Source organism: Panthera uncia, chromosome F1 (assembly GCF_023721935.1).
Source record: "Panthera uncia isolate 11264 chromosome F1, Puncia_PCG_1.0, whole genome shotgun sequence".
NCBI lineage: Eukaryota > Metazoa > Chordata > Mammalia > Carnivora > Felidae > Panthera > Panthera uncia.
Genome location: NC_064813.1, coordinates 39,908,800 through 39,927,620, shown reverse-complemented (window position 1 = coordinate 39,927,620; position 18,821 = coordinate 39,908,800). Strand labels below are relative to the sequence as shown.

At 39.9% G+C, this 18,821-nt stretch overlaps 1 protein-coding gene across 6 annotated transcripts in view; it reads right to left on the bottom strand.

Moving 5' to 3' along the window:
• The window catches only part of PPP1R12B (protein phosphatase 1 regulatory subunit 12B), a 218,543-nt gene that overhangs the window by 99,430 nt on the left and 100,292 nt on the right, over positions 1 to 18,821 (bottom strand). The window lies entirely within an intron of this gene.

Genomic DNA, 18,821 nt, shown 5'->3' with positions numbered 1-18,821 from the left:
TTTTTTAAATTATTTTTATTTTTTTAGAGGGGAGGGTAGAGGGGGAGAGAGAGAAAATCTTAAGCAGGCTCCATGCTCAGGAGGAGCCCGACACAGGGCTCGATCCCATGACCCTGAGATTATGACCTGAGCCAAAATCAAGACCCGGAAGCTCAACTCACTGAGCCACCCAGGTGCCCTCACCTTTGAACTTAAGACAGTCTTTAAATATTGGGAAGCAGCAGTCAATAATACCACTCATAATGGGCAGATACAAGTTACCAAAATTCTAATTTCTGCTTGAAATTTAAAGTTTTATACTTGGCAACAAATACTTTGTGACAGTCTCACTTTGTTCATTTTCAAGAAAATGTCTGCTGAATACCCAAGTCTGGAAAACCATAGCCTTCCCAGTCATTCTTTCAAGTAAAAATGGTATTCCAGGATAAAAGTAGTCAGTTCTTCTTTTTTCTTCCTCTGGACTCCAATTGTATCTACGTTAGATCTTACTGGCCATGATCTATTCATTTATTTTGCTTTTTCTGTATTTCCCATCCTTTTCTCTCTCTGGGTTTCATTCTGGATATGTATTTCTTTTTTAAAGTTTTATTTATTTAAATTGTTTCTAGACGCAATGTAGGGCTTGAACTCACAACCCTGAGAACAAGAGTAGCACACTCTTTCAACGGAGCCAGCCAAGTGCCCCCATTCTGGATATTTTCTACTGTCTATCTAATTAGTTCACTAATTATCTCTTCAGCTGGTCTACTATAAACTCACCAGTTGAATTTCTAATTCCAATTATTAAATTTTCAGTTCTAGAATTTCTACTTGATTCTTTTTAAAATAGATTATAGTTCTTTGTTGAAATTTCCCATCTTCTATTTTCTTAACGATATTAACCATAGTTTATTTTTTTTTTTATTTTTTTTTTTTTAACGTTTATTTATTTTTGAGACAGAGAGAGACAGAGCATGAACAGGGGAGGGGCAGAGAGAGAGGGAGACACAGAATCTGAAGCGGGCTCCAGGCTCTGAGCTGTCAGCACAGAGCCTGACGCGGGGCTCGAACTCACGGACCGCGAGATCGTGACCTGAGCCGAAGTCGGCCGCTTAACCGACTGAGCCACCCAGGCGCCCCAACCATAGTTAGTTTAAAGTCCATGTCTGATAACATCAATATCTGGATCTTTTGTTATTGTTTATTTTTCTTAGTCTTTTGGTAAATCAGTCTTTTGGTAAATTTGGTATGTCTGCTAATTTCTGAATTAATGCCAAATATTTTTTAAAATATTTGAATACATGTCTTTATAAGGAAAATTATATGTGCGGGAAGTTGCCTTCTGGACCATTTTCACATTATCTGAGAGATGCAGTTTAAACAATAAAAAATATAGTATTTATCACATTTATTATTTTTATTTGAGAGAGAGAGAAAGAGGAGCATATGAGTGGGGGAGAGAGAGAGAGAGAGAGAGAGAAAGAGAGAGAGAGAGGGAGAATCTCAAGCAGGCTCCACTCTGAGCATGGAGGAGACTCAATCCCACAACCCGGGGATCATGACCTAAGCAGAAATCAAGAGTCAGACCCTCAACTGACTGAGCCACCCAGTATTTATCACATTTAACGCTGAACCCATCACTCCTCAGAAACTGAGAGTCCAGCAAGGTTGAGTATAACAACCAAACACCTTTAATGAAAAATGTAGTGATAACTTGCAGCTCTGAAAGATGTCATCCTCCAGAGAGGATATTCTTTTCCTCTGGCAGTTAGGTTAAGGAAGTGATTCTCAAACTTTCATCTACATCAGAATTATTTAGGGGGTTTGTGAAATACAAATTGCCAGGCTCTACCCCTAAAAGTCCTGTTTCAGTAGGTCTGGAGTAGGGGCCGAGAATTTGCATTTCTAGTCAGATTTCCGTGATGCTTCTGACGTCACACTTTGAGAACTACAGGGCCAAGACAAATGACCTTAATCTACTTTGAGATTGAGATGACTGGAAGATAGCCTTCAGTCTTTGCAAGGGCTGGTCTATTTCTGGTAAGCCTTTACTTCTAGAATGTAGCCCATCAGTGGTCCCAGATGAAGGTATGGGGCCCCTCTTCCTGAACTCTAGTTCCCTCAGCTCCTTGAGACTACTGAAAATCCCGCCCAGTTTCTTAGCCTTATTGCTACAGCTTTACTACTCAGCAAATGCCTCAAGGGGAAAAGCACAGACAAATGCTGGATTCACCTCTTTTTGATTTCCTTCTCTCCGGGATCTTGATCCCTCAAGTCCTCAATTTCTTAATCCAATATCTTCAAAGATACTTGTTAATATTTGTCCAGTTTTTTTATTCTCAGTGAGAGGAGTTTGTATACTAGATATGCCATGGCCTGAAGCAGAAGTCCCCAACCAAGCTATTCATTCATTCATTCATTCATTCATTCATTAATTTATTCATTCATTCATTCATGTAGACTCCATGCCCAATGTGGGGCTTGAACTCAGCACTCTGAGATCAAGAGTCACATGTTCTACTGACTGAGCCAGCCAGGAGTCCCCAAGCTTCCCTCAACATAGATTAGTAAACGGGAATTCTGATACATTTGTCAATCCACTGTAAATTTGGTATATTTGAGCCCTTCCTTAATATGCTCCTCTCCTCTGGGTGAAATGAAAAAAATTAAGTCTCCAAATTTACAAAGCTGTGGACCAGACCCTGGAACTGATGACCACACTAAGGACTAATTCTCTGTGAAATTCTGCCTCAGTTACCAACCAGCCTACTCACATGTCATTTCTACCTGCAAAATATATAGACCATCACTATTATACTTAATTTTTGACTGTTATCCTTTCTGTGCATAGTAGATAGGAGCCACAGTGAAAGAAAAAAGCTTCAAACTGGCTTATCCCACTGCCTGCTCTGGGGTTTAATAGAATGAGAGAAACAGTGTTAGTAAAAGCGGGTCTGGTAGGTAAGATCAATAACATTTTACCTGAGTTGAAGTCTTGAATATTTGAAGTCGTATATGTTTTTCATGGAAACATTAGAAAACAGACAAAAATGTAAAAACAAAAATAAACGAGAATTCCACCACATGAAAATAACCCATTTTCATTCTATAACATATATGTCTGGATTGTTATCTATGTATGTATCTATGTATTTAGGTTTTGTTAGTATCACATATACTATTTCATTACCTGTGTCAATATGAAATGTTTATGATTTAAGTTGAAAAAAAAATCCAAAGACAAAACCCAGAAAACTCCAGTACTTGAATCTATAAATATTTTTGAGGAAGGAAGAAACATTTTCATTCATTTTTCTTTACCTAGATGTGTATTCCAAGGTTCACAAAAGTGATGCACCTGACCACAGCTGCCTTGAGGATGCACTAGGGTTTTGGTAGAGCCCAAGTCCTTGTACTTTCTAAAGTCTAGACCATGTGGTGAGCAAACTCGGGTCATGAGCCAAATCTGGCCTGCCATATTTTTGTAAAGTTTTACCTAACTGCGGCAACAGAGTTTAATATTTGCAAAGAACACAAAATAGCCTGCAAAGCCTAAAATATTCACTATCTGGCCTTTACAGAAAAAATTTGGCAACTCCTACACTAGGCCAGACCCATATTCAACACACCTTGCTCTCTCTGAGAAGCAAGCATTTGAGCCATCCATGAAATCTGAGTGCTATACGATTGCTATGAATCCTTACTGCTATGAAAAGAAGACAGGTCTGTGTTCACAATATAGTATAATAGAAAGTATAACAGAATCCATGGCTTTAACATATACCTCTGGCCCTCTTACATCTAGATAAAACTAGGCTAATGTCCCCAGTTCAGTGGCATAGAAAGGAATTCCAATGCCAAAATCCTTTGATTACTGTATCTGTCTACTATGTTTCCTTGAGGGCAGGAAGCATTTTTCTTTGTATTCACTATGACTTTGAGGATGCATAATCAAATTCAAATTTGATTTGAATTCAAATAATTACAGAAATTAGCATGACTACCCAAAAATAATTTGTCCTCTGCATCTAAAATCCATAGGGTCCCTTTGTATACCACAGATGGACTAATTTTGCTCCAAGAAGCTGTGTAAACAAGATGCCTAGCAAATCACCAGTGAACATGAAGAAAGTCACAATAAATAGAAGACCTAAAATATCTTCTGACAAGGACAGTGTAGTGATAAAGTACCCTGATATGGGACTCAAATTGCTTACTAGATACTCTTGGATAAACTATTTAAGTACTCTAAACCCAAGTTTCTTATACAACAAGGATATTAATAGCTGTAACAGATATTAGCAGGTATAGACAGGGTTGTTGGGAAGATTAAATAAAAAGCATATGAAGTACTTAGAACACTCGCTGGCACAGAGTAGGTACTTAGTACGGCTTAGCCGCTGCTGCTACCTGAGCACCACCACTCCTCCCATTACATTATTCTCAATACTTCATTAAAAGCTCAGCAGTGGTATTTTGGAAAAGAAAGGCTGGGTGTACTGTAATATCGATCCCATCTAATCTAATAAAGGAGTTCTCCTTAATTATTTTTACCAGAAATGGATAATTCATTTGGAAGAGGTCTTAATTCCCTTGAAAATATTCTCCATGAAGGTTCAGAGAGCTATCTAAGTAAAATAAAACTACTTTAAGTAGAAGAATGAAAGAGAAATTGCCAGGATCTCCAAGGCAAGAACAAAAGCTGGTTTCCCTAGAATGATGAAATAAAATTTTTGTCTGGAATTACCAACAGGAAATTGATTTTTGAAATAGCTTTAAGGAGTCCTATAACTAAAATCTGCACTGAACAGAGAGGGTGCTTAAAAAGTTAGCTTGAAACAGGGAAGGACCACGTTGAGTATGTGTCTTTTATGGCACTTGTGAGGCCGTGGTCATTAATTACAGAATAATTAATGGTCTTTTAAGACAGCTTTTAATTCCTTGGACTACATCCTATGTATAAGGATACATAGATAAAGGTATTCCAGAAAGGTCAAAAAGAACTGCTTCAATATCCATCTGGGAGTACACATAACTAGCTATAGGAGAAGGTGACAATTTAGAGGAATAACAGAATCATAAACCTGTGGCTAGAGGCTTTATGACGTCAAGAAGTCATCTGATTTAGGGGAGCCTGGGTGGCTCAATCAATTAAGCATCTGACTTCAGCTCCAGTCATGATGTCACAGTTTGTGGGTTTGAGCCCCACATTGGTCTCCTCACTGACAGTGTGGAGCCTGCTTGGGATTCTCATTCCCTCTCACTCTGCCCCTCCCCTACTCACGCTTTCTCTCTCTCAAAAATAAATAAACAAACTTAAAAAAAAGTCACCTGATTTAATTCTAAGACTTCACCTAGAGATGTCAGATTCCTGTTTTGTCAGATGAGTTGATCAAAGCCTAAGGAAACATTAACATACTTACCTAAGGTCACAATGCTATTCAGCCACAGACCTAAAGGGGCTATAACCATGGTCTCCTGCTTCCAGTACAACGTTTCTTATCTTACAGCCCTGCAATTCCACCCAGGACCATGCTATCCTAATTATGAGGATTTATGGATAAGACATTTTTTTTTTTCCAAATCTAGCAATATCAGGAATTAGTGAATAAAGATGTCTGCCTTGCAGTAGACTTCTCCTACCTTCCCCTGGTGTCTCCCAAAAGTATACCATAATCAACACTCTATCTTGCAAAGAATGGTTTTTATATTTTCAGAGGTTGCTACCAACATGTGTCATAAAAAAACTGTAAGTGACAGGTGATATGAGGGACGAAATTCTCCTTCAGAGGATGTAGTTGACTCTACACTTGCCAGGGCCCTATCAGGTAGGTTTTAGTTCAAGTTCTCCTTGCTATTTCTAATTGGGTATGGGATGCTAACACTGTGGTACAGTAGAAAGAACACATACCTGAGTTCTAGTTTTAGTTCTGCCATTAACTTCTTGTTTGGCGTTAAGAGAATCATTTAATTTCTGGTACCTTAGCTTCTTCACTTACAAACTGAAGGGTAAGTCTATAGTTTTAAGGTCCCATGTAGCTTTAAATCACAGTGAATCCATATTTATGCTGCTTCTAGACAAATAGCCTCTAAGTCTTCTCACTAAAATGCTCATTCATTGGTTCTGGTCAGATAATAAATTTCCTGTATCCTATAGGTCATGTTCTTTGGTATAGTCCAACAGAACTTTGTATGATAATGGAAAAGCTGTGTAATTTTTAATTAAATTAAATCTAAATAACCACACATGGCTACCGGCTACCATATTGGACAGCACAGCCCCAGAAGTCTTGAGAAGCCAATTAAGGGATGTTATCACCAAAGTCTCTCCTTAAACTTGAAAACTCGATTCAGCTCATATAACATAAGCCTAACAGAATGTAGTTTGTCAGCCAGTTAAGTTTAAAACCAATTGATTTTATTTTCTTCTCAAAGATTAAGTTCCCATTTTCTTCTGTGCTTCTCAGAGGCATTATTACATTAATTTTGCATTTTTATATGTGGCACTTTTAAGTTGTATAACGTAGTGCTTAAAGATACCATATCTTTAAGATATTTATAGATACGGCAAATAAGATCAAGCTCACAGATACAGCACACTTCAGAGATACTTTTTTCCTTACGGCAGCATTTATACTCTGCTAACCCCATATGCCTTACCCCGAACCACCCTGCTTTCCCTCTGCCCCCTTTACAAAGAGAGCGCCGAGAAAACAGACTGTTACCTCCTCGCGCAGGCCTGCATAGCAGAATGAAGGTCAAAAGATGTGTGGAGACGAATAGCAAGAAAGTAAGTGGCTGCTGGGCAGGACTGCAGTCTCAGCACCCGGTCTCCCTTGGAAACTAGAAAAGGCTTGCTCTTCCACTGCTATCCAGCAAGCCAGAGGCAAAGCTTGCAATTTGCTAAGAACCTGCTACTAAGAAGGAGGAGGAAAGGAAGGGGAGGAGAAAAGGCAGGGAAAGCAAAATCTTGGGGCTCGGTAGAGCCAATGCTGTTAATAGTGCCCAAAATATCATCCCATTAGATGCATATTTTATACACTGTACCAAACCAATCAATACTACTTCTCATTTCATAGAGAGGGGAGGGGGAACTCTCTCCTTCATGTGAAAGAAGGTAGAGTTAGAGAGATGCAGCTTTCTCATTCTGGATATGATTTCATCTGCCCTTGGGCTATCCTAGTTGCTGCATCTACCCAAGTGGGCTGTAAATACTGCCTCACTAGAGGCTCAGGCCCAGCCAACTGGCAAATGTCAACAGTGGTAAAGAGAGAGACAAAAACAACACATGACAGACAAATGCAAGGACAAATTTCAGATCTGGCATAGATGGCTTAAAGCTAAATAGAGGGAGAGTGTAAGTATTGCTCGATCAGAGAAGCTAATAACTACAGATCCGAAAGACTTCTAGATGTGATTTGTGTCACATATCAGGATATGATCTGATGTCATAGCTTAGGGACAACTGTATTCAGAAAGTGCTCCTGTGACATATTCTCCTCTCTAGTTCAACACTGAGATCAGAGCTAAAGTTTAAGCAAGGAATCAAAGCTACAACTCCGCTAATCAGAATAATTATTTAAAAAGGAGAGAGGATTTCCCTTGGCTAAATGAAGCATTTCCTGAATCCTTTAGAGCAGTAGTTCTCAACAGGGAATAATTCCACCCCCCCTCCCCCAGGGGACAATGACAAAGAATGATCTGGCTCAAAATGTCAATAGTGTCAAGGTTGCAAACTTTTTCTGTAAAGGGCCAGATAGCATATCTTTCAGGCTTTACAACGCTACTCAACAACTCCACTGTAGGGCCAAAGCAGTCATGGGCGACATATAAACGAAACGAATGGGCAAGCCTGTGCTACAAAGGCAGAATTGAGCAGTTGCAGCAGAAACCATAGGGCCCACAAAGCCCCACATATTTACTGTCTGGCCCTTTACAGAAAAAGTCTGATCCCTGCTCTAAACTCTTAAGTTATATAGCACCAAACTACAGCTCAGAGAACACCTTTTGCTTTACAAACAATGTGAGTCTGGTGTTTCTGTGACCTAGCTTCGATAAGTACTATATCACCTTGAATTCTTGTACTTCTGAACATTTGTTCCATTAAAAACACTCCAGCATCAAGTGCCAAAGCCAGTTTCACAAATGACAATGTTTTATGCATGTAGGTCACTCGACAGTTAGTTCATTGGTCAGACAGGTGTTAGGGAGGCCAAGAATGGCAGATTCAGGTGCCAAAAGCACAAGTGCTGCTTTATTTCATACCCACAGGCTGTACCAACAGGGCTTGGCCAACTGTCTTGAATATTTATTACTAACTACAAAATAGACCAGGTCAACTTCAGCACCACCACTAAATTTTTTTTTTTAAGAAAAAAATTCAAGAAAGCCAACACACAAAATATTCATGGCAAGAATCCAAATATAAAAAAATAGGGGAAACAATTGAATAGATTATGGAATATCCATAAGACACTTCCAGACACTGGAAGACAAACTAAAAATTACCACAGGTACATAACTTGCAAAATATCAGTATCTTGAATATGTAAAGAACTTATACCAATTTAAAAAATACCAAAAACCCAAGAAAAAATAATTAACAAAGCATATAATCAGGGAATTTGCAAAACAGGAAATCCCAAAAGTCTATAAACATAAGAGAAAATGTTCAGTTTCACTTAACGATCATGAAATGCAAATTAAAACATGGAGAAACCACTTCATCTTCCTTAGACTGGCAAAAGCAAAAACGACTGACATTATCAAGTATAACATTAGTTGTAAAGAAGTAAAAACTCTCATACACTGCTGGCGAGTGTAAACAGGAGAGCAATCTGGCATCTCAAGTAAAGACGTACTCACTCTTTACATCCAGAAATTCCATTTGAAAATAAACACCCTTGAGAAACTGTTACACATTTAGATAAGGAAACATGAACAAGAACGTACACAGCAGTATAATTAATTAGTATTAGAGAAAGAAAGAAATAAGGAAAGAAGAGAGAAAGAAAGAAAGAAAGAAAGAAAGAAAGAAAGAAAGAAAAAGAAAGATGACCTAAATGTCCAAGAGCAGACAAAAAACAAAACCAAATTGTGGTATATTTACACAATGGACTAAAGTGAGCATTCAAAATGAAAAAATGCTAAGTAAAAACAGCAGGTTTCAGAATGATATGTACACAACAATACAATTCACATAAGGAACAAAAACATATAAAAGTAGTAATGTGCGTATACATAAAAAGAATAATAACTAATAAAACTTTGCAAATGGTTTTACCAAATTCAGTATAGTGACCACTTCTAGGGAGGGAGTCCAGGGGATGATACCGGGGAGACATACACAGGGGCCTCAGCTATATTTTTAATATTTTATTTAAAAAAACACTGAAGCTGGGGTGCCTGGGTGGCTCAGTTGGTTGGGCGGCCAACTTTGGCTCAGCTCATGATCTCATGGTTCTGGGTTCGAGCCCCTTGTCGGGCTCTGTGCTAACACCTCAGAGCCTGGAGCCTGCTTCCGATTCTGTGTCTCCCTCTCTCTCTGCCCCTCCCCCACTTACACACACTCTCTCTCTCTCTCTCTCCCCCACTTTCTCTCTCTCTCTCTCAAAAATAAACAAATGTTAAAAAAAATTTAAAAAACACTGAAGCTAATATGGCCAGGGCTTGACTGGGCCAGAAAACTGATATGTTGGGTATTTGTAATATTTAATAATAAGAAAAAATACAGCATAATCTCAAAATCAATGCAACATATAAGGATGTTAGCAGAGATATTGCTGAATGGTAAGATTATAGATAACTTCTATTTTCTACTTAAAATATTCATATTGTAGAAGATTTTATAAACTTTAAAAACATTCAAAACTGATCATTAATATTCCAAGGACTGTAATATTCCAAGTACAGTAAGATGTACTTACTTATATTCCACACTTAGAAAAAAACCTTTTATTGTCATAGTCAACAGTGACATAGAAAGCACAGGTACTTTCTATGATATACTAAAGTAACATAAATATTTCTGAAAAAAATGCCCTTGGGTCAACCTTAGAACAGAGAAGGAATGAGAGTTTAGGTTCAAGAAGGAGGCCTGTGTTAGCAGCAGGTGGGCTCTAAATACTAAGGTCAGTGGACTCACACACTCCTCTCACCCACTCCAGAAACTGGCCTCCAGCTGCTGTAATCATGAGTATGGCCTACCTTAGGAAAAAGGGGGCACCTGGGAAATAGGAAGAACACCCAAACCTGTGGGTTTTTAACCTTTACTGAACAGTAACATACTCATACCAATGAGATTTAAACTGTCATCTTTTCCCAAGGTGGGAGGGGGGAGGGTGGGGAATAATTACATATAACAAAATTTTGCCATCAGGTTCAGGGATTTCTGGACTTTTCTGAAGCTCGGGTTAAAAAGAGAAGGGTCTAGAATGGAAGAACTCCTTAAAGGACCCAAATCAGATTTATCTTCAGGAAGGCCTATAAAACAGATCAATTATCTTCCCTATCCAATCACCCCACTTTTCAGATGACTCAGATTCCTGCAATTAAGACTCAGTAGCACTTTTTATTTTTTAGGTTCCATTGTCTTTTTTTTTTATGTTTCTTTCTTTCTTTTTAATATATGAAATTTATTGTCAAATTGGTTTCCATACAACACCCAGTGCTCATCCCAAAAGGTGCCCTCCTCAATGCCCATCACCCACCCTCCCCTCCCTCCCACCCCCCATCAACCCTCAGTTTGTTCTCAGTTTTTAACAGTCTCTTATGCTTTGGCTCTCTTCCACTCTAACCTCTTTTTTTTTTTTTCCTTCCCCTCCCCCATGGGTTCCTGTTAAGTGTCTCAGGATCCACATAAGAGTGAACACATATGGTATCTGTCTTTCTCTGTATGGCCTATTTCACTTAGCATCACACTCTCCAGTTCCATCCACGTTGCTACAAAGGGCCCTATTTCATTCTTTCTCATGGCCACGTAGTACTCCATTGTGTATATAAACCACAATTTCTTTATCCATTCATCAGCTGATGGACATTTAGGCTTTTCCCACAATTTGGCTATTGTTGAGAGTACTGCTATAAACATTGGGGTACAAGTGCCCCTATGCATCAGTACTCCTGTATCCCTTGGGTAAATTCCTAGCAGTGACAGTAGCACTTTTTAAAAGTCAGGTTTCCTGAGGTATAATTTACACACAGTAAAATTTGCCCTAAAAAGTATACAGGTCTAGGGGCACCTGGGTGGCTCAGTCGGTTAAGCATCCGACTTCAGCTCAGGTCAAGATCTCGCGGTCCGTGAGTCCGTGAGTTCGAGTCCCGCGTCGGGCTCTGGGCTGATGGCTTGGAGCCTGGAGCCTGCCTCCGATTCTGTGTCTCCCTCTCTCTCTCTGCCCCTCCCCCGTTCATGCTCTGTCTCTCTCTGTCTCAAAAATGAATAAACGTTAAAAAAAAATTAAAAAAAAAAAGTATACAGGTCTATGAGTTATGAGTTTTCACAAGTGCATATCAACCATCACCACAATCAAGATATAGAACAGTTCCATCACCCCCTAAAATTTACATGCCTCTTTGTAGTCAGGCTCACCCAAGTCCCAGCCTAAGGAGAATTTTTTCATAATTACACAAAAGCTTTAAAACTTGCTATTGAAGGAATGCACTGACTTTTTCATTCACACTAAAAAGTAGTATGTAGGGGCACCTAAGAGGCTCAGTCAGTTAAGCATCTGTCTGACTCTGGATTTTGGCTCGGGTCATGATCTCACAGACTGTGGGATCGAGCCCTACACTGGGCTCTGTGTCGACAGCACCTAGCCTGCTTGGGATTCTCACTCTCCCTCTCTCTCTGCCCCTCCCCCACTCACACAGTTGCTCGAAGTAAATAAATAAACTTTAAAAAAAAGTGATATATAAACCAACTAACTGCCCTAGCCCACTAAATTAGGTGTTAGCCTAACAAAAATGAGCCTAAGATCCAGTGAAAATAAAATTCCTTATATTCTATCTACTACTGGCCACTCTTTAAGTTTCACGAAAGAGGGGGCTATTTTTTATTTGTCATTACATCATTAACATTTAGCACTGTACCCAGACAAAGTAGGTGCTCTGACATGATTACTGAACTGAATCAAGGTTATGAAGGAAATTCATAGTCTGAGTTGGTCCCAATTACTTATTCACTTATTTACCATTTTAAAAGCTTGGTCAGCAGTGTGTTGGTCCATTCATCCATTTTCTTCCTTCCATTTAATCAACAATTTTCCCATCCTACACTGGTTTTTTTTTTTTTTTGTTTTTACCTACTCCAGATACTGTATTTCAAAAGAAAGAAGTGCTGATTTCCAGCAGCATCTTGTGATATATAAAGTAGTGATAATTAAGATTTAAGATAAGAAATGCCATGCCATAAAGAGGTCATATTTTGGATAGGAAACCCAGTATTATCTGCGGGGTGAGAAGTAAAAATAAAGGAGGTGATCTGAAACGAATCTGAAGAGACCAGGAAGAGGCTTCCTAAAAAACAAGGTGGGGGACAACATTGCTTATGGCACCATTCTCGGATTCCCAGCAGGAGAGTGCATTGCAGAGGATGGACTGGGAGGAGGGGCCAGGGGGGAAGAAGGCCAAGGCCAAGGGTCCAGCTGGGAGGGCCGGAGTTAACAGAGAGAAGTGCGGATGGAGAGGAGAGGGTAGGTTTGAAGGATTCTTGAGAATGACACACAGGACTTGGTGAGACGTAAGAGTCTAGGCTTCTAGTTTCATTTCTAAGTTTCTCAATTGGGTGACACTTATGCAGAATCACTGACAAAGATTTTTTTATAATACATGAAAACAGACCTCTCTCTCTAGCCTTTTTCGGTCAGAGGGAAGGGAATGGTTTGGTTTGTTTATACTCTCTTTCTATAGAGGGCTCAAGAACTCTTCAAGAAATGTGCATCTGTAACAATACTTTACTTTGATGAGGAAATATGGGGGAAAGGAAAACAGTGGCCAGAAATGGCTATCATTAAGTGTCAGGCACTATTCTAAGCAAGCGCTTTCCATACAGTGTCCTGAAGCTCAGCAGAGAGGTCTGGGCTACAAATACAGACAAGAATGATAGCTGAGGCGACTGGAGTGGACAAGACCAGCTAGAGAGTCCTGAGAAAGGAAAAGAAGCAAGACTGAGGAATAATACGTAAAGTGTTTGCTGAAGCAAACAGGCTAAAAAGGACACAAACAAAGAGGGGAAAGGACAGAAGTGAGCCAAGAAAGAATGGTATGTCAGGAGTCAAGGTAAAAATAAAGATTTAAGAAGGCAGAAGCCAACATCGTAACGTGCTGCTGGGAGTTCAAGGCAAAAAATGAAGTGAATAAGGAATCTGATCATTAGGAACGCCACAGGGCCCTTTGCTAGAGCAATTTCACTCAACAGGACAGGCGGGTGGGGCAGGATTTCTATTTTAACAGACTGAGGAGTGAATAAGAGGCTAGGAAGTGAAATGAGAGGGCTTTTCAAGAGTAAAAGGCAGAGTGAGACATGGTAACCCCAGAGGGCGGTACAGTGCCAAAGGTAAGTCTATTAAGATGGGAGAGACAAGCACCTATCAAGGACAAACAAAATCTTTGTGCAGGAGTACTTTTGTCATAGATATAGCTCAGCTTGCAGCTTTGCTTCCCATTACTTATGAATTTTGTGTGCCAAATAGTTTTTCCTTTAAACACGGTAAGCTTCATTATAAAGGAATGTGTTTCTTCACTGGCTTCCTTGAGCTATTGCTGTATTTTATTTACATGTCAGCGAGCAGTAAGCCATTTTCGGCACAAGTGCACCAGACTTGTGAATCACATTCGATTTCCCTATTTCAGGTTAGAAGACTAATATTCATTCAGAGGAAACAAATTAAAGAGCTGGGTCAGTATCCCACCCAGGATTAAATAAGAGGCTCTGAGGAAGAGGGAAAAAAGTGGTTTAAAGATGAACCAGAAACAAGGAATCATTCAGGTAATTGCTGTCATCCAGTTCCAACTTTTAAATATTTCTTAAAATAGAAATAAACCTGCCCATGGCTCTGGAATTCTCCCAAAACTTCTTATATCCCGCATCCTCATAAAACACTGACTAAGCCAGGGGACCTACAAGACGACTTCTCATTTGTTTTCCCCAAACCCTTATTTCCTATTTCGATTTCAGAGAGGACAGAAAGTTTTCAATTTGCTTTATTTTCAGAAGTGGGATCTCCCAAGGCAAATACTCTTTTCCTAGAAGTTTTTTTCTTCCCTTCAAAAAATACCAAGAGATTGTAACCACTGTGTTCAATCAATGCTAGCTTATGGAATGGAACAGCCCAACTAAGACCGAGCCCTGGCATACCAGGGCTCAGTGGTGTACAGAAAGTATGGGCTTTGAAGTCCGAGAGACCTGGTTTTGAATCCTGGTTTTTTTATTTACTAGCTCTGTGACTGTGGGCAGATTCCATAATCCATCTGAGCCTTAATTTTCTCATATCTTTTAAGAAAATAATATTATTTATCTCACAAAACGATGACGATTAAGTGCATCTAGGAGGGTACTGACATATAACATAACAAGCTTTCAAAAGTATGAATCCTCTTACCCCCTTTAAACCTTTCGTATTTTTGAAAGCCAACTCAAATTCTATCTAAACTGGCTTCATGAAGTCCTTTCTAACCTCTCCATCCTACATCATTCACCTTCTCTGAACTCCTAATACACCTGAACACAATTTTGCACTCAAGGATATATTATTCCTTAACGTATACCCGTGGTTTACCATGTGTATATTTGACGTCCTTGATCTTCAAGGCACAACCTAGGACATATCTCTTTCTTATTATACCCATGGCTGTCAGCATAATACTGAGCACATAAACGGTCAGTCTCTGAATCCTGTGATTTTAGGATCCAATATTACCTGCGGATCTCCTAACTCCACTGATCAACCAATTAAGAAACTGAAACTAAAGAGGTTAAATGGCTTGCTTGAGACGGCAGAAATCGAGTGCTCAGCTGGAGAGTAACTCGGTCTCTGGCCTTGCAGCCCAGCAGCCTGCTGCTCTCTTGTGAAGAAGCATCACAGCAAAGTCCACAAAGGGCCTCCATATACTAGAAAAAGTCTGCACTCTCTATATTAAAACATTTAACATGGAATGGGGTAAAAATGCTTACCTGCAATCCTTCCTAACACAAAAGAGTCTTTGGGAGTGGTACACAAAGTAGACCGACTGACGTTCTGCTGCTGCCATCTTCTGGACGCGGAAGATTACTACCTGGGGGCTCCTTTTCACTGAGAAACCATTTCATTCCATAAATATTTACCCAACACCTACTATGTATTAGGCTCTGTGGTATGAACAACAACAACAACAACAACAACAACAACAACAACAAAAAGCACCCTCAAGAAGCTCACAATGTAGTCATGAAGACAGACAATTTAATGAATCAGTTAAACCAGTTCTAAGAAAAGTGCTACTGAAGAACACTGAGGAGAGAATACTGATCAGGCTGGAGCTGGGGAAGCACGGTAGCCAGTGGTGGGGTTTAACCTGCAGATGTTCTTAAAGGATGAATAGAATTTTGTTCATCAGGGAAGATGACAGAAGGCCATTCCAGAAAGTCGAGCACAGACAAAGAGAGGCATAAAAGCAGAACATGTTCACGAAATTGAGTTTTCTACCTGAGTACATAAAATGATGCAAATACAAAAATCCAAGAAGAGTAGAGAGAGGGTGATAAGAAAAGTAGAACAGTATAGCTCTTGGTAGGCTGAGTTCAAAGAGTCTAATGAATAGTCTCTCTACAGGGTTGAAAGGACTACCCATCAGATTAGATAGATACCTTCTATACCGCCTGGCTCAGCACGGTTTTGAATTCTGTCTAGAAACTGGTCCTTTGAGCATAAAAGATCAATTAGGAAACGACTCATCTTATAGGTATGGGAAAACATTTACTTCCATGAAGATTCAATGTGACTGTATAGTTTGTGGTACGCAAACAGCTTTCACTCAGACCTCAAGACCTCAATGAGCTAGTCTCTGTGTTCTGTAATTTCCTGTTCAAAGGCCAGCTCCAGGAGCAGTCTTACCCTTCATTTACCTAAACCAGCTTCTCCCTGTAATTGCCCTACATATCCAACACATTGTTTCTTTGTTTTATTTACTTAATATATATTACATATATTTAAAAATTTAAAAGATATAAAGAATACAACCACCGTCTGTGTACTTTCATCCAACTTTAGAATACATTACCGGGGCGCCCGGGTGGCTCCATTGGTTAAGCATCTGACTTCGGCTCAGTTCATAATCTCATGGTTTGAGGATTCGTGCTGTCAGCACAGAGCCCACTTTGGATCCTCTGTCTCCCCTTCTCTCTCTCCGCCCCTCCCCTTCTCATGTTCTCTCTCTCTCCCTCTCTCAAAAACAAATAATAAACATTAAAACACACACACACACACACACACACACACACACACACACACACACACACTACATTACCAGTATCGGTTTCCTCTTAAAAAGAGAAGCATGTTTCTACTTTTTGAAATTCTTAATCGTCCTCTGCTACCCTAACCTCCTGGGTGGGATCCTTAAGTCAGTGTACGTGTTTAAATACTTTAGGAATATCGGGGCACCTGGGTGGCTCGGTCAGTTAAGCATCTGACTTGATTTCGTTGCAGGTCATGATCTTGTGGTCCATGAATTTGAGGCCTGCGTTGAGCTCTGTGCTGACAGCTCAGAACCTAGAGCCTGCTTCAGATTCTGTGTCTCCCTCTCTCTCTCTGCCCCTCCTCTGCTCACACTCTCTCTCTCTCTCAAAAATAAAACATTAAAAAAATAAGAGTAAATAAAAATCTTTAAAATTAATAATAAATTCTTTATGAATATGAAGAAACAACAAAGAAGTTCTAAACCAGTTATTCTGAACACCATACATCTTATTCTTACACATTCACCCTCTCCCGCTGCTCTCCCGACCACACCACCACCAAAACAATGTATGCAATCAAGTCAGCTTCCCAGAGGACCATCAGGAAGAGGACTGAGAGCAGAAACACACATCTAGGATATCAAAGCCATCAAGCAAAGACATTTTACCTGCTGCTTCTGCTATTCCATGCCCAGTACCTCCCGATGTCTCAACTCAGCACATCGAGAGTTAGCTTCCAAACACAGAAGATGTTAGTAAACTATGTGGCAGAGGCTTGTTTCCATTTCTCAGAACACAAAGATCAACTTCCTGTGCCTCGGATTTCCATAAAACCAGGAACAGAAAAGAACTCCACTGCCAGATCAAATCATTCTAGGGGAGAGCAGGTCAAGCTACCTCAGACACACCTTGCAGCACACCTGTGCGGCAGCTTCCCAGAAGCTGGGAATTTTCAACAAGCAGGTGGCCACCCCTCTGGTTGTCCTTCCCTAGTAACCTAGTAAACACCAGAGCTCATTTTATGAGATTGTTACAAGTGGCTGTCTTTTTCTAACATGGGAAAATCAACTGGTAGGAGAGAGAGGGGGAGGGGGTTTGAGAGAGAGCACAAAAGTTTGGTCCCTCCCACATGTCACCAATACTCACAGCTCTGAAAAAAGAACCACTTTATCAGAAGGAGATTAACTGTAAAAACATAGCTGATAAGGGCTTTGAGTAGCAGGTGTTAGGTGACTGCTCACTTTACGCTGAAGTGGTTGGGGAATTAGGACAGAACCACCAGAGCCTCTGCTGCATCAGGGAACGGATTCTGGTCCCTTCTTTGGAATGCGAGTGTCCCAAAGGGGAGGGGGAACATTTAAAACCTCCACTCCTGAGCTGTTAAGTGGTGTGCTGAGGAATTATGTGACAAATGCCACTGTCTCTGGAAAACGAAGTGAGTTTGTGTCTCAGGAGCTGTGTTTAGCAACAGAAATACAGGAAAAAGATAACAGACTTGGAAATTCAAGGCCCTTAAGTCTTCATGTAGTATCTCTCAGCAGGCCTCATCCAGGTCCTTTCCCAGAACAGTTCAGTGGAGCTAAATGATCTTAGTGTTATTTTTAAACAGCTTTATTGAGATAAAATTCACATACCGGGTTAAGCATATCATTCAGTGGTTTTCAGTATATCCACAGTTATGTAATTATCACCATAATCAATTTAAAAATATTTCCATCACCCCAAAAGAAACCACATATGCATTAGCAGTCACTTTCCACTTCGTGTTTTTAAATATAGATCAACAGCATCATTCTCACTGGCTGAATAGTACCACACTGCATCACATCTAAAATATCGGCAATCGCAAGACGCACAGCCACTTTACCACAAAAGAAACAAAAAGCAGTGCCAATCACACATGCTTTTTATCACCTTTTCATCACTTGATTTAACAGTTATTGAAAGCAATCTTTTTTTCCATTTTTTAAAATATAATTTATTGTCAAATTGGCTTCCGTGCAACACCCAGTGCTCACCCCAACAAGTGGTCTCCTCGATGCCCATCACCCACTTTCCCCTCTCCCCCACCCCCCATCAACCCTTAGTTTGTTCTCTGTATTTAAGAGTCTCTTGTGGTTGGCCTCCCTCCCTCTCTGTTTGTAACTTTTTTTTTTTTTTACCCTTCCCTTCCCCCATGGTCTTCAAGATCCACATATGAGTGAAAACACATGGTATCTGTCTTTCTCTGACTGACTTATTCCACTCAGCATAACACCCTCCAGTTCCATCCATGTTGCTGCAAATGGCACGATCATTTGCAAGCTAATAGAATAACTAATTTCATTCTTTCTCATTGCCAAGTAGTATTCCATCGTATATACAAACCACTTCTTCTTTATCCATTCATCAGTTTATGGACATTTAGGCT